This window comes from Psammomys obesus, unplaced genomic scaffold (assembly GCF_907164565.1).
Source record: "Psammomys obesus unplaced genomic scaffold, mPsaObe1.curated_primary_1811, whole genome shotgun sequence".
NCBI lineage: Eukaryota > Metazoa > Chordata > Mammalia > Rodentia > Muridae > Psammomys > Psammomys obesus.
Genome location: NW_026589447.1, coordinates 2,851,738 through 2,868,230, shown reverse-complemented (window position 1 = coordinate 2,868,230; position 16,493 = coordinate 2,851,738). Strand labels below are relative to the sequence as shown.

The window sequence follows — 16,493 nt, the reverse complement described above, 5'->3', positions numbered from 1 at the left end:
CTTATCATTTTATACTGGCTCAGCATCCATTTTAAACATTTAACCTTCTTCTACCTGAAGTAGGGCTTAGGACTTTACCTTCACTGTAACTTCCAGTTCTCCATGTCCTCCAAGTTCCTCAGTGGGGTGGTCCAGCTATCTATATTCCTATGGCATAAGAGGCGTAATCCACCCTTCATTCTATGCTCCTGCACAGACTGTTCTTAAATCTCATGGGGACAGCCTTCCTTCCGTAGTGAAACCACATGGAACTTGCACCTGGTTACTTTCAACCCATCATTTAGAATTCTCATGGAAAACCTGCTTGGCTATTGCCCTGGATCTAAATAAAGGCCTCATCCTATAGACCAAACTGGCTTTTATCTGAAGGTTGAGCACATTGCCCCACCAGTATCCATTTTATATTAGGAACTTGTGACTAATTGTTTTTTTATGTCATGGTTTGTGTTCTGATGCTTCTTCTCTGTCTCACCAGAATGACACACCCATACTTAACTTTAATCCAGTTAAATCTCCCTTAGAGAGTGGCTATGCTGGCAGGAATGAACTGGACAGACAAGAGCCATGGGTCATGTGCCAGTACAAATGAGTTTCCTGTGACTGAGACATCTAATCATAGCTCAGACAACTAGCCATTAAACTGTCTTCCAGGATAAAGAAGGAAGGCTGAAGATCATTATGTGTAAGATTTTTCAATTGTAAAACCGTAGTGTTAGGCACATATTTTATTGTAAACTTAGTAAGTATGATTTCTAAATATACTTTTAAAAGTCTATTCTGAGTCACATAGCATTGTTTTGGAAAGCCTGGAATAATCTGAGCACTCAGTGTTTACAATGTATTTAATTAGAAAAATAAGTTATAGAGTAACTAAAAAAAGAAACCTAACTATTTAACCAAAACAAGATTCTTTCCCTATTTAAATATCTAAATAGAAAAACAATAATAAATCATGTTATATTCAACAGCATGGCAAAAAAGGGAAAAGTTTACTTCAGTATAGCAATTTGTTGAACTTTATCTGAACTCCATATCCCAAGGAAACATTTACAAAGATTGGGAGATCCCCTTTGCCTTTGTGTTCTGAAAAACAAATAATTTCAAAGAATCACCCCACCCTTCCATATAGGAGACATGTCCAACCTTCTTCATGACTCATATAAACCTCACAATGACTCCCTTGATTGTCTGTCTCTATAAAATCTCAAATTTACTTCTTCCAGAGAAATTCCTCAACAATACAAATTTTCCCTGCTACAATAGGGGAACAAAAGCATCCTTTTAATTATCCAGTGCATCTTGTCTTTAAGGAAGCTCGAGGAATCAAAACAGTGTAGACATGCAGAACAATAAAATAGACCAGAGTTTAAAAGAAAACTCTCACAAGTATGCTGACATTATTTTAACAAGGGTATCATAATTATTTAGTAAGGGGTATTAAGACAGTATTGTAACAAATGACATTTTCTACAAACAAAATAATGAAGCTGGACCTGTCCCATACACCATCTACAAAAGTGAACTCAAAATGGATTGGTCTACATGACAGACACCCATATAACCCTAACAAAAAGAAGAAAAAACTTGGGAGGCTAAGTCAGGAGGAGGAGGAAGGGGTGCTCAAAGCCATTTGGAAACACAATTTTAAAATGACAATATGACAGGAGCCTACCACAGAGGGCCTCTGAAAGACTCTACCCAGCAGAGTATCAAAGCAGATGTTGAGACTCATAACTAAACTTTGGGCAGAGGCAGGGAATCTATGGGAGAAGGGAGAGATAGAAAGACCTGGAGGGGACAGGCGCTCCACAAGAAAACCAACAGAGCCAAAAAATCTGGGCCCTGGGGCCCCTTCATAGACTGATGAATCAACCAAGGAGAGTGCATGGAGCGGACCTAGACCGCTGCTTAGATGTAGCCTATGAGCAGCTCAGTCTCCATGGAGGACCCTAGTAAGGCAGTCTCTGGCATGAACTAAGCTGCATCCTCTTTGATTACCTCCCCCTGGTGGGCTGGCCTTACTAGGCCACAAAGAAAGTGGATCCAGACTGCCCTGATAAGGCCAGGGTCAGATAGTAGGGGAGCAGGACTTCCCCTATCAGTGGACTAGGCTAGGGACACAGGTGGGACAAAGGGAGGAAGGGTAGGAAGGAGAGAAGATTAAGGGGGGTGAGGTACAGCTGGGATACAAAGTGAATATATTGTAATTAGTAATAATAATAATAATAATAATAATAAATTAAAATAAATAAACCACAATACAATACTATCATATCCTTTAGGTCGGCACTTCTCAACCTGAAGATTGTACCCCTTTCATAGGGGTAATTATCAGAAAACAGATTATTATATATAATAGTAGAAAAATTAGTTATGTAGTACCAATAAAAATAAATACCACATAGTAGCTTACAACTGTCCATAACTCCAGTTCAAGGAGATCTGCCACCCTCTTCTGGCCTCCATGAGCACTGCACACATATAGTTAACATGCGTAAAGGCAAAATACTCATATACATAAAATAAAAATAAATAAACCCTTTAAATATATGGCAGAGGTTCAACAAAAACTGTCTATGGCTTCACAAGAAAAACCCAAAATTAGAATTACCATAGAATTTAGCAATTCCATATCTGCTTATAAACTAAAAGAAGTAAGAGTGGAATCTTGATGGGATGTACATCCATTTCTCTGTCATCATCATTCATAAGAACTAAAAGTTTGAAGCAACTCAGCTGTCTACCAACAGATGATTCTTGTGTATATAAACAGTGGGATATTATTCAACATTAAAAATGGCTAAAATTTTAGAAACACAGTACAATATAAGTGACCTTCATAAGATTATACTAAGTCAAATAAGCCAGACATACATAGGCAGGTGTTAAATGTTTGACACAGATGAGGTCCCCTGACTCTTAAGCAGTTAAATTCACAGAGAGAAAATAGACTGGCACCTGTCAGGAGTTAAGAGTAAGTAAAAATGGAAGGTTGTTACTTAGTTGCACAGATTTTGGTAATGCAAGATGGCAAGAGCTCTAGATATTAGCTGCACAATGATATGCATATATTTAAAATTGCTGAATACTGATTAATATGGATATATGCTTTTATTTTATTATATATGCTTTACTACAGTTAAAAGTAAAAAGCAAAAATAAAAAATTAAGATTAGATATACCTCAGTGGAGGCTTGATTAATTCTATGGAGAATTTTAATATACTGGCACAGCTAGATGATCTGGTCTGTTGCCCATAGAATTAGACTTATATTTTCTTTAGAGATGTTATTCTAATTTATTGGTGGCCTATACATTATTTTCTCTTATCTCCAAGAATTACTAAGTTTCAAGGACATGCATACTTGTTAATATGGTGGAATTACTTAATAAATGAAAATATTAGACACTTTTGGATTAGAAACACCATGGAGAATTACTGAGACTAAAATTACATTCACATAGAAAGTTTGAAAGGCACCTCAGGCTGAAAAATAACCTAGGGAGTAAGAGCTGATGCTAAAGGCAGCCATACAATTTACTGTCTTGAATAATAGGAGTTTATGGTTTAATTCTCTGCATTAACTTGAATTACTATTCCAGGAAATTCCTGCCAGTTCGTGGAAGCTGCAAACAGCTTCATTTCAGAAACTTCCTGGAAATCCATTTATCTGAACAACAAGCTATCACGTAGCTCTCATCTGGATAAATAGTGAATTCTTAGAACAGCTCAAAAGCGAGCTTGTCAAATGCCCATTTAGTCTTTAAAGTTTACTTCAAAGCCCTTGAAGACATAAGTCACAAGCTGTATTATAATGTTAATATAAAAATCATATAATTAAATTTGTCAAATTTTAAGTATTCATTTCCCATCAAAGACCCACTGAAACCAGATACCAAAAGCATTATAAATATGCACCCCCAACCTTTGATTTCCCTTTCTAAGAGGTTACAGGGACGGTGTTGTCATGGTAGTGGCTTTACTTTGTCCTCTAAATAACAAACCTGGATTCATTTGTTTAGCAGTCTATTCAAGTAGGTTTTGGAATCATCAAGTTAAAATGATGCAAATCTAATCCATAAAATACTTCTGGGGTATCACATTGCTGTTATGCTAAATAACAAAATCTTTACTCAGAAGCATTAGATACAGTCCTATAGGACCTGGCATCAGATTGATTAACAGATAAAATTTAGAATGACCAGTTCAGTTGAATTTCACATAAACAATGGTTTTTCCCTCCACATATGTAAGTCTGTTTATCTAAAATTTTAATTGAATTGAGAAACTTGTATTTTGACTTGCAAAATTTGGCAACGTTCCTCCGTCATTTTTTCGAACACAACTCCTCTTAAGTATCAGTTCTGAAAAACAAAACCTATTGGGTTCACAAAATCCCCTGTCAAGAACCCAAACCAGAACCCAGGTGCCTGGAGTCAATAAAGCAGGTAATTCATCCAGGCAGGAAGTAATTCAACTGTCAAACTGGGAGGGACCTGCAGACAACAGGTGTGTATCCATAAGGTTATGAGTGCACCTTGGGCATTAGCACTTTATGACAAATACAGCACTTTGAAAGGTACTATATAATGGGATATCCCACGGGCCTCTTTGGTAGGAATGAAATTAATGCTAAAAAAAAAAGAAACCTCACATTAAAACTTTGCTTCTTCTTGTATTTACGAAGTATTTCCAAGGATCATTCAAATAATCTGATGGCAGTAAGTTTCTGACTCAAACTGAAGATTTTCTAAGTATTTCACAGGGTAACAGAGACTATAATTGCAAAATTCCATTAAAATCCTGCACACTGCAAATATGAGTGTATGTGTGATTTGCATCCATGGTGAAACAGGACAATAATAGAAACAGAGCAAAGTACCAAATTGATAGTGAAAAAGAAGTGATTAACTGTTTTGTTTTAAATGAGGTTGTGGGGGTAATTATGGAGTCTCAGTGGGTAATGAGCTTGTTGTGCATGCATGAGAACCTGAGTTTAGATCTCCAGCACAAAGGTAAAAGGTGGACATGGCAGCACGTGTCTGAAAACTTACTGCTGGACATTGCAGCAGACACAGGAAGACCCCAGGAATCTCTAGCCAGTCAATTTAACAAACACAGTGACCCCCAGGTCCCCTGAAAGACCTTGTCTCAATAATAATGGGCATGAATAGACAGCATAGTGGCTAAAAGGACTTGTTTTTGCAGAGGGCCTGGGTTCAATTTCCAACACCCATATCAGGAAACTCAGAACTCTCTGTAACTCCACATCCAGGGGCTCAGATAACCTCTTCTGGACTCCACAAGTACTCATATATATATAGTACACATACAAACACTCAGACACACATGTACGTAAAATAAAAAAAAAATCTTAAGTAAATATGATAGAAAGGAAGATTGTGAGATCAATCTCTGGTCTCTACAAGCACATGCACAGCAAGCACACCAACACACACACACACACACACACACACACACACACGAAAAATAAAGTGAGCTTTCACTTCAGAGGCTACTGAATAGAATATGCCATCTCAAAAGTGAAGCATTGTGAAACTGAAAGCAATTAAGACAAGAAAGGAGACTGGGGGGAAAAAACCCTCAGTAATATAGTGCTTGTCCAGCAAGTGTGAGGACCCATGTTCAATATTCAGTATCACCTAAAAAACAAAAAAGCGAACAAAAGAAACTGGAAACAACCCAGATGTCACTCAACTGAAAAATGGATAGAGAAAATGTGGTATATTTACATAATGGAATACTACTCAAGGAAATCATAAAATTTGCAGGCAAATAGATGGAATTAGAAAAGATCATCTTGAGTGAGGTAACCCAGAACCAGGAAGATACACATGGTATATACTCACTAATAAGTAGATATTAGCCATTAAAGTACAGGATTATCATACTACAATCCACACATCCAAAGAAGCTAAGAAACAAGGAGGGAGCAAAGGAGGATGCTTCAATCCCACTCAAAAGGGGAAATAGAATGGATGTAGAAAGTAGATGAAGAGAGAGAACTAGCTGGAAGAAGGTATGGGAGGAGAACGAGGGTAAAGATAAGATGTGGGGAGAGTGGGCATGGGAGGCAAGAGATCTGTGAGAGAGGAGGTAAACCCAGGGAGGGCTATCTCTGAGACAATCTGGAGACCTGAGAGAGAAGAGGCTCCTGGGAGGATATGGGGTGACTCTAGCTGAGACTCTTAGATGCAGAGATAATAAAGACTGAAGTGGCCACCTCCTAGCCAGTGGAGGGAGGGGGTTATCAACCCACCCATAAAACCTCTGACCTGGAATTTACCTGGCATACAGGATGTGCAGGGGGAAAAGACAGTACAGAGAAAATGAGGGAATGGCTAACCAATGACTGGCCCAACCGGAGACCCATCCCATAGGAGAAAGCCCACCCCTGACACTGTTAATGATACTCTGTCATGCTTGCAGACAGGAGCCTAGCATGACTGTCCCCCTGAGAAGCTTCACCCAGCAGTGAAACAAAACAGATATTGCGACCCATAGCCAAACATTACAAGGAGCTTAAGAAGTCTTGTAGAAGAGTTGGGGAAGGATAAGAAACTCCCAGAAGAGACAAGAACCCCTTAAGAAGACCAACAGTGTCAACTAGACTAGGCCAATAGGGGCTTACAAAGAAAGAAGAACCAACAAAAGAGCATGCATGGACCACGACATATATGTAACTGATGGGCAGGTTGTTCCTCATGTAGGTCCCCTAGCAAAAAGGGGAGTGGGAGACGTATTTCACATGGACTCTGTTGCTTGCTTTTGGATTACTTTCACCCAGCTGGCCTGCTTTGTCTGGCCTCAGTAGATGAGGATGTACTAAGTCCTGATGCAATTGATATGCTGGGGTGGCTTTGTAAGGGAGGGCATTCCGCTTTTCTGAGGAAAAGGGAGGGGGAAAGGTGAAATGGGGTAGGAGAGTGGGACCAGGTGGAGAGGAGGCAGAAGCGGGCTGTGATCGGGATGTAAAATGAGTAAATGAATAAATTTAATTTAAAATGAAAGACAGATGCTCTTTAGCAGAGGGTAAAGCAGCTTGTTTTTGTCTGTTCTAATCCCATATATTAAATGAAGAATCCCTTTTGACTAGGATTTAGGTTTCAGTGAGAGTTTCTGCTTCTTGTGTATTAATATGACTGGTTTGCTACTTATAATCTATTCCCACCTCTTAGTTGTGTATCATTCAGATCTGAGTGATACTAATGCTATTTTTAGGGATTCACAATATATAGCTTTTAACGATATGGGGCACACAATTTGTATACTAGTATCAAGTATAGCCATGTACCAGATGGTTCGTTTTAGAAAAAAACAAAACAAAACAACAACAACAACAAAAAACAAACCAAAAACCTTCTACTGGAAGAGATACATATCCAAAGACAATTTCAATATAATATGATAGGTACAATAAGCAATGTGTTCAGTGGGGTTAGGAGCAAAGAGTAGTGTTAGACAATTCATCTAACACTTAAAATGCCTTAAGTTTGATTTTTAACATTATAAATATATATGTTTATATATGCGTATATCATATAGTTCTTCAAGATCTGTGGATATTTTATACATTGTTGAAATATAAATTCATTTATTCTAATTATTAATGTTAATCAAGTATGGTTTCACTCAGCTATGATCCTAGCACTCGATGGGCTGAAGCAAGAAGGTGGCAGATATGAGACTATCTTGGGCTAAGTAGTGTAATCAGAGTCAGTTTGGGCTATATAGGGGGATGAAGGTCAGTCAGTCTGTACTATGCAGCCAAACCTGTTTAAAAACAAACTTATCCTTATAGATAAGTTTATCATTTTGAGCTGCATGCTCCCAATCTTACTTTGTTCACTTTACATACTCCATAATACCTTATAAATATACCTCTTATGGAATGCAACATTCTAAATAAATATATTGACTGATCAACCCATGAAACCATCTGAGATTTATACTCATACTAGAGTAGAAATCACTGGGAATTTATAATCAATAAATTTTGTTGGTTGATATGTCAGGGCTGGTTGATCTCAGTGGGAGGCCTCCACTTTTCTGAAGAGAAACAGAGGAGGAGTGGTTGGGTGATGGGAGAGGACTGGGAGCAGAGGAGCAAGGTAAAAGTACAGAAGGGACTTATAATTAATTAATTGAAAATAAACAAATTTTGTTGGTATTTAATTTTTGCTTTGTTTTAACTTAAAAAAATATATGGAATTTTGTTCAAAAATATTCTAAAAAGGGAAATCCAAGATGGAGGCACCTAGAGGGCACTGTGTCAGACAAGCAGGACCACAGTGACTGCACAGTAAGCAACAGACCAAACTCTGGGCCCTAAAACACCAACAGTTGTGTTTCCCAGGTAAGAGGAAACTCCATGGTGCGGAGAGCAATTGGGTCCATTAGCAGGTCACCCAGCTAAACCCCTGAAGAGTTCACAGATCCTGGCAAGTGCTCACTCACCAGCCCAGAGCCAAAGGCCTGCGTGCTATAATCACCATCTCATACTGAACTGTGGGTCCCATAACAGCAGAGACTTGGTTTTCCAGTCAAGAGAAAACCCCACTGTGAAGGAAGCAATCAGGACTGACCTCAGGTCGCCCAGACAATCCATAGAAAAGGATCAAGGCTCCTGCAGGCCCACAGCTGCCAGTCCAGAGACCTGCCTCCATGCCCTACTCACTGTCTCAGGCAGAACTATGGACCCCAAATCACCAGAGATTGGGTTTCCCTGTTGGGAGAAAACACTACAGTGAAGGAAACATCAGGTCCAACCTCAGAGCACCCAGCTGAACGGCCTCACACACACCAGAAAAGTTCTTGGAAAAACTTCCTGGGTTCCTACAGGCACTCAGTAACAAGCACAGAGCCACTCTCCTGCGCCTGCATGCTCTACTCACCATCACAGACTGAACTTTAGAGCCCCCAAACATCGCAGAGAGGGTTTCCCTGTCAGGAGGAAACTCCAGGGTGGAGGAAACATCAGGTCCGACCTCAGTACACCCAGCTAATCCCAAGGAAAGTTCCTGGATTCCTGAAGGCTCCAAGCTCTAGCCTCCTGCTTCACCCATGAGTGCTGTGCTCACCTGCCACTGATTACCTCTTGGTTCCTGGGCCACACAGCTCCAACCTTAGACCTACAGCAGCCTCGAATCCACAGGATCGGCCCCCAGACACTGCTCCAAGTTGCAACCTGTCTCCACAGGTAAAGTGACCAAACCATGGGACACCCTGGTTCTTCAAGAGGGCTGCTCCCAGCAAACACCGTGCAAGAGCAGCAGCAACAGCTCACTAAACTCAGAGCAAGAAACCCAATGACAGGGCAGCTGTCTCCAGAACTCCTCCTGGTGAGAGGAGAGAGCCCCTGGCTACCAACAACCACAGTTACCACACAGGTTCATACACCTGATATGAGCTCTGGCAATTCCTGAGAAGCACGGCCATTCAGTGACCATACCCAAAGAGGTGAGGAGGTCTCCTTCAGGAACAACTATCTTCCTACCAAGGGGATTCTCCCCACCCTAGAATTCCAGGAGGCACCAGAAACTAACAACAAACACCTGAGACAGCCAGATGGGTAGATGCCATCATAAAAGCAAAACCAACAAAAGCAAAAGCAATATGACATCTCCAGAATCCAGTTATTCAGAGACAAGTTGCCCTAGACACCCTAACATAAGTGAAATTCAAGAACATGACCTTACATCTATGCTTATGAAGAGGATCATGGAGGAAACAAATAAAATGCATAAAGAAATAGAGGAAGATAAAGTCAAACAGATATGGCCATCGGTAAAACAATATAAGATGCAGCCAAATACTTTGTGGCCTTCAAAGAGGAAATAATTAAATCACTGAAAAAAAAAAAACATAGAGGAAATTTCAAACAAACATGTTAAGTAATTGAAGGAAAAACAGGAAAATACAGTCAGACAGGTGAAGGAAATCAATGGTTCAAGATCTGAAGACAGAATTGGAAAAATTAAAGAAGATACAAATGGAGGAAATCATGGAGGGGAAGAACTTAGGGAAGAAAATAGGAACTACAAAGGTAAGGGTAACCAACAGACTATAAGAGATGGAAGAAAGGGTCTCAGATGTGGAAGATACAATGGAAGAAATCAATATATCCCTCAAAGAAAATGGTAAATCTAAAAAAAATTCCTGATACAAACCATCCAAGAAATCCAACACAATATGAAAAGACAAAACCTAAGAATAATAGGAATAGAGGGAAAAGAAGATTCCCATCTCCAAGGCCCAGAAAATATTTTCAACAAATTCATAGAAGAAATTTTTCCCAATTTAAAGGAGAGGCCTATAAGTGTACAAGAGGCCTAAGAACACCCAATAAATTAGACCAGAAAAGAAAATCCTCGTACCACATAATAATCAGAACAGTAACTATATAGAATAAAGAAAAAAAAAATACTAAAAGCTGCAAGGGAAAAAGGCCTAGTAACATATGATGGCAAACCCATCCGAATCACACCTGACTTTTCAACAGAGCTTATGAAAGCTAGATGGGCCTGGATGGATATCATGAGGACACTAAGAGAACACAGATGTCAGCCCAGACTAATATATCCAGGAAAAACTCTCAATCATCATAGATGAAGAAAACAAGATACTAAAAGACAAAAAAAAAAGAAAAGAAAGAAAAAAGAAATTTAAACAATACCTGTCCACAATTTCAGCACTACTAAAGATACAAGAAGGAAAAATAAAACCCAAGAAAACTAACTACATTCAGGAAAACACAGGAAATAAATAACATCACTATAGCAAAACTAAAAGTAGCCAAGCACACAAACACACAGCATAATCAACATCAAAATAAAATCAAAAGATCTAACAGCCACTGGTCATTAATCTCTCTCAATATCAATGGACTAAACTCTCCATTAAAAAGACACAGATTAACAAAATGCATTTGTAAAGAAGATCCAACAATCTGTTGCATACAAGAAACACACCTATGTCACAAAGATAAATATTATCTGAGCGTAAAGGGCTGAAAGATGGTTTTCCAAGCAAATGGAGCCAAGAAGCAAGCAGGAGTAGCCATTCTAATATCTAATAAAATAGACTTTCAACCAAAATTAATCAAAAGAGATTGGGAAGGTCACTTCATACTCATCAAAGGAAAATTCCACCAAAAAGACATCACAATTCTGAACACCTATGCCCCAAATACCAGGGCATCCGCTTTTGTAAAAGAAATATTAATAAAACTTAAACCTTACATACATCACACACATTAATTGTGGGAGACTTCAACACCCCACTCTCAACAAAGCACAGGTAAACAAAACAGAAATTAAAGAAACAATGACTCTAAAAGAGATCATGAATCAAATGGACTTAACAGAGATCTACAGAACCTTTCACCCAAAGAATTTACCTTCTTCTCAGCACCTCATGGAACCTTCTATAAAATAAGCCATATAACTGGTCACAAAGCAAGCATCAACAGATGCAAAAATTCCCTTATATCCTATCTGACCACTATGGAATGAAGCTGGACCTCAACAACAGCAGAAATATCAAAACACCTACACACAAATGGAAACTGAACAACACTCTACTCAGTGACAGCTCTGTCAGGGAAGAAATTAAAAAAGAAATTAAAGACTTCCTAGAATTCAATGGAAATGGAGGCACAACTTACCCATAATTATAGGACACAATAAAAGCAGTGCTATGAGGAAATTTTATAGCACTAAATGCCTTCCATAAGAAATTCAAAACATCTCATACAAGCAACTTAACAGCTCACCTGAAAGCCTTAGAAAAAGAAGAAGCAGACACACCTAAGAGGAAAAGATGATTAGAAACAATCAAATTTAGAAACAAAGAATACAATTCAAAGAATCAATGAGACCAAGAGATGGATCTTTGAAAAAAATAACAAAATAGACAAACCCTTAGACAAACTAACAAAAAGGCAGAGAGAAACTATCCATTTCAGCAAAATCAGAAATGAAAAGGGGGACATAACAACAGACACCAAGGAAATACGAACTACCATTAGGTCTTATTAAAAAAGCCTATATACCACAAAATTTAAAAATCTAAATAAAGTGGACAATTTTTTGATTGATTCCACTTACCAAAGCTGAATCAAGACCAGGTAAATCAAATAAATAGTCCTATATCCCCTAAGGAAATAGAAGTTGTCATCAAAAGTCTCCCATCCAAAAAAAGCCCAGAGCCAGATGGTTTCAGTGCAGAATTCTACCAGACCTTTAAAGAAGAACTAACACCAATACTGTTCAAACTATTCCACAAAATGGAAACAGAAGAAACGTTACCAAACTAATTCTATGAAGCCACAGTCACCTTGATACCTAAATATCACCAAGACCCAACAAAGAAAAAGAAGTTCAGACCAGTCTCCCTTATGAACATTGATGCAAAAATACTAAAGAAAAAAAAATACTAAACAAAATTCTTGCAAACGAATCCAAGAACACATCAAAGATATGATCCACTATGACCAAATAGGCTTCATTCCAGGCATTCAGGGATGTTTCAATATATGGAAATCCATCAACATAATCTATCATATAAACAAATTAAAATAAAAAAACACATGATAATCTTCTTAGATGCTGAAAAACCATTTGATAAAATCCAACACTCATTTATGTTTTAAGTCCTAGAGATTGGGAGGGAATTTTGGAGGGACCTACAGCTGGGATAAAAAGTGAATAAACTTAATTCATATTAAAAATTTTAAATTTAAATAAAACTATCCTAGATAGATCAGGGATACAAGACACTTACCTAAACATAGTAAAGGCAACATACAATAAGCCTATAGCCATCATCAAATTAAAGGGAGAAAAACGTAAATCAATCCCACTGAAATCAGGGACAAGGCAAGGCTGCCCACTCTTTCCAAGTCTCTTCAACATAGTTCTTGAAGTCCTTGCTGGATAGCAATAGGATAAATACAGGAGATTAATTGGATTCAGTTCGAACAGGAAGAAGGCAAAGAATCAATATTTGCAGACAGTATACATAAGTGATCCCAAAAAATTCTACCAGGGAACGCCTATAGCTAACAAACAACTTAAACAAAGTGGCTAGATACAGAATTAACACACACACACACACACACACACACACACACACAAAAAAAAAATCAGTAGGCCTCCTGTATACAAAAGACAATTGGGCTAAGAAAGAAATTAGGGAAACAACACCCTTCACAGTAGCTATTAATAACACAAAGTACCTTGGTGTGACTCTAATCAAGCGAGTCAAAGACCTGTATGAATAAAACTTCAAGTCTCTGAAGAAAGAAATAGAAGATATCAGAAGATGGAAAGACTTCCCATGTTCATGGATTGACATGATTAACATAATAAAAACATCCATTTTACCAATCTACAGATTCAATGAAATTCCCATAAAACTTCCAACACAATTCTTCACAGACCTTGAAAGAAAATTTCTCAACTTCATATGGAATAACAAGAAACCTAGAACAGCGAAAATAATGCTCTACAAGAAAAGATCTTATGGAGGTATTTCCATCCCTGATTTCAAGCTGTACTATAGAGAAACAGTAATAAAAAAATGCATGTTAATGGCATAGAAACAGAAGGGTAGATCAATGGAATCGAATAGAAGACCCAGAAATAAACCCACACATCTATGGACACCTGATTTTTTACAAAGGTGCCAAAACCATACAATGGAAAAAAGATAGCATCTTCAACAAATGATGCTGGTATAACTAGTTATCTACATGTAGAGAGATGCAAATAGATCCATATTTATCACCCTGCACAAAACTAAAGTCCAAGTAGATCGAAGACCTCAGTATAAAACCAGACACATTAAAGCTTTTAGAAGAAAAAGCTGGCAAAAGCCTTGACCTCATTGGCACAGGAGATACCTGTACAGACACCTGAACAGAACACCAATAGCATAAGTCCTAAGATCAATAAGCAATAAATTGGAACTCATGAAACTGAAAAGCTTCTGTAAAGCAAGGGCACTCTCATCATAACAAAATGACAGTCTACAGACTGGGAAAGGTCTTTACCAACCCTATATCTGACAGAGGGCTAATATCCAGAATATATAAAGAACTCAAGAAGTTAAACACCAACAAGCCAAATGATCAAATTTAAAAATGGGGTACAGAGCTAAACAGAGAATTCTCAATAGAGGAATACTGAATCACAGAGAGACAAATAAAGAAATGTTCAACGTCCTTAGTCATCAGGAAAATGCAACTCAAAACCACCCTGAGATTTCACCTTACACCATTAGAATGGCTAAGATCAAAACCCTCAAGTGACAACACATGCTAGAGAGGATGTGGAGGAAGGTGAATCCTCCTCCATTGCTGGTAGGAATGTAAACTTGTACAACTGCTATGGAAATCAATCTGTTGCTTTCTCAGACAATGAGGAGTAGTGCTACCTCAAGATCCAGCTATACCATTCTAGACATATCTCCAAAAGATGCTCACATTTACAACAAGGACATTTTCTCTGCCATGTTTGTAGCAGCTTTATTCCTAATAGCCAGAATCTGGAAACAACCCAGATATCCCTCAGTTGAATCCATACAGAAATTGTGGTATATTTATACAACAGAATACTACTCAGCAATTAAAAACAAGGAAATCATGAAATTTGCAGGTAAATGGATGGATCTAGAAAAGATCATCCTGAGTGAGGTATCCCAGAAGCAGAAAGACACACATGGTATATACTCACTTATAAGTGGATATTAAACATATAATATAGGATAATCTTACTAAAATCTGTACACCTAAAGAAGCTAAGCAAGAAGTAAATGCTCAATCTTCATTCAGAAAGGAAAGTGAGATAGATATTGGAAGAAGGAGAAAACCGGGACCAGGACTGGAGCCTACCACAGAGGTCCTCTGAAAGACTCTACCCTGCAGGGTATTAAAGCAGATGCTGAGACCCATAGCTAAACTTTGGGCATAGTGCAGGTAACCTTATGAAAGAAGTAGGAGATAGAAAGACATGGAGGGGACTGGATCTCCACAAGGAGAGCAACAGAACCAAAAAATCTGGGCCCAGGGGTCTTTTCTGAGACTGATATTCTAACCACGAACTATTCATGAAGAAAACTTAGACCCCTTGCTCAGATGTAGCCCATGGAAGATTGGTCTCCAAGTGGGTTCCCTAGTAAGGGGAACAGAGTGTCTCTGACATGAACTCAGTGGCTAGCTCTTTGATCACCTCTCTCTGATGGGGGAGCAGCCTTACCAGGCTACAGAGGAAGACAATGCAGACAGTCCTGATGAGATCTAATAGGCTAGTGTCAGATGAAAAGGGAGGAGGACCTCCCCTATCAGTGGACTGGGGAAGGGGAATAGGAGATGAAGAGGGAGGGGGAAATTAGAAGGGGACTATGGAGGGGCTACAGCTGGGATACAAATTGAATAATTTGTAATAAAAAATTAAAAATGTTTCTGATAGTTATACCATGAGAAACGATGAAATTCTAAGTGAATGTATTGTTGACATAAGCACAGCCATGCCAAGGATGCCAATACTTCAGACTCATGGGAATGGTGAAACCCTTCCCAGGTTAGATTCCAGGAATCAGCAAAGCCCTTCTCTTGTTCATGTAGGGAATACTGAAAATGTGTTAAAAAAAAAAAACTGGCAATGTCAGCTTTCTACTTCTAGACCACTATAACCTGAGACTATTCCCTAAATAGACCACCCATCAAAACTAGCTAACTCCTCCTTGTGCTATACAGGATAAACTCTCTGAGTGAGGCAAAAAAGTGTCCTTTAACAGAGCTAGCACAGCTCATTTCAGCATAGTTCACCCAATCTCAGCTTTTCTATATGCGTTTCCTGTTTCTTCAGTGTCCATAATTTCTTCATTCTCACATCATCACAGTGAAGTTTCCAAGACCAAGCCATGCTGGATGTGGCAATTTATACTATTAGTATAGAATATCTAGGATATATCTGAATACAGAACCACAGCTAGATAATGCTGAGGTCGGCACTGTACTCTAAGGTTAATATTTGTTGTCAATTTGACTGTATTTAGAGTAAACTAAGAGGCAAGCTTTTGGACATGACTGTGAGGGATTTTCTTGGTTACATTTACTGAAATGGGAAGGTCCATGCTGACTGAGAGTGGTGCTTTCTAGATGTGGGCTAGATATGAGGAGGCTACAGAGAGGTCTCTTCTGCTTTGTGGCAGCTTCCCTTATATCATGTTGGAGAGTTTCTCCACTTTGCCCCTGCCAGTCCTCCTCATTGGCATCATAATCCAGTTTCTTCAGATCCCCTAACAGCCAATAAGTCTACATGGATCTCCAAAAATCCTCCAGACCTTCATTGCCAAATTGGGACTGCCATACAGCATTACTGACTGGATTCTGGGTTCTCAGACTGTCCAGTCTGAAGACAGCCATTTTGGACCACTCAGGTTGTATTGAGTAAAACAAACAAACAAA

General features: G+C 38.6%; 1 protein-coding gene across 1 annotated transcript in view; it reads right to left on the bottom strand.

Annotated features, from left to right (window-relative positions):
- Ophn1 (oligophrenin 1) overlaps window positions 1-16,493 on the bottom strand; it is a 389,706-nt gene that overhangs the window by 140,983 nt on the left and 232,230 nt on the right. The gene's annotated exons all lie outside the window — the stretch shown is intronic.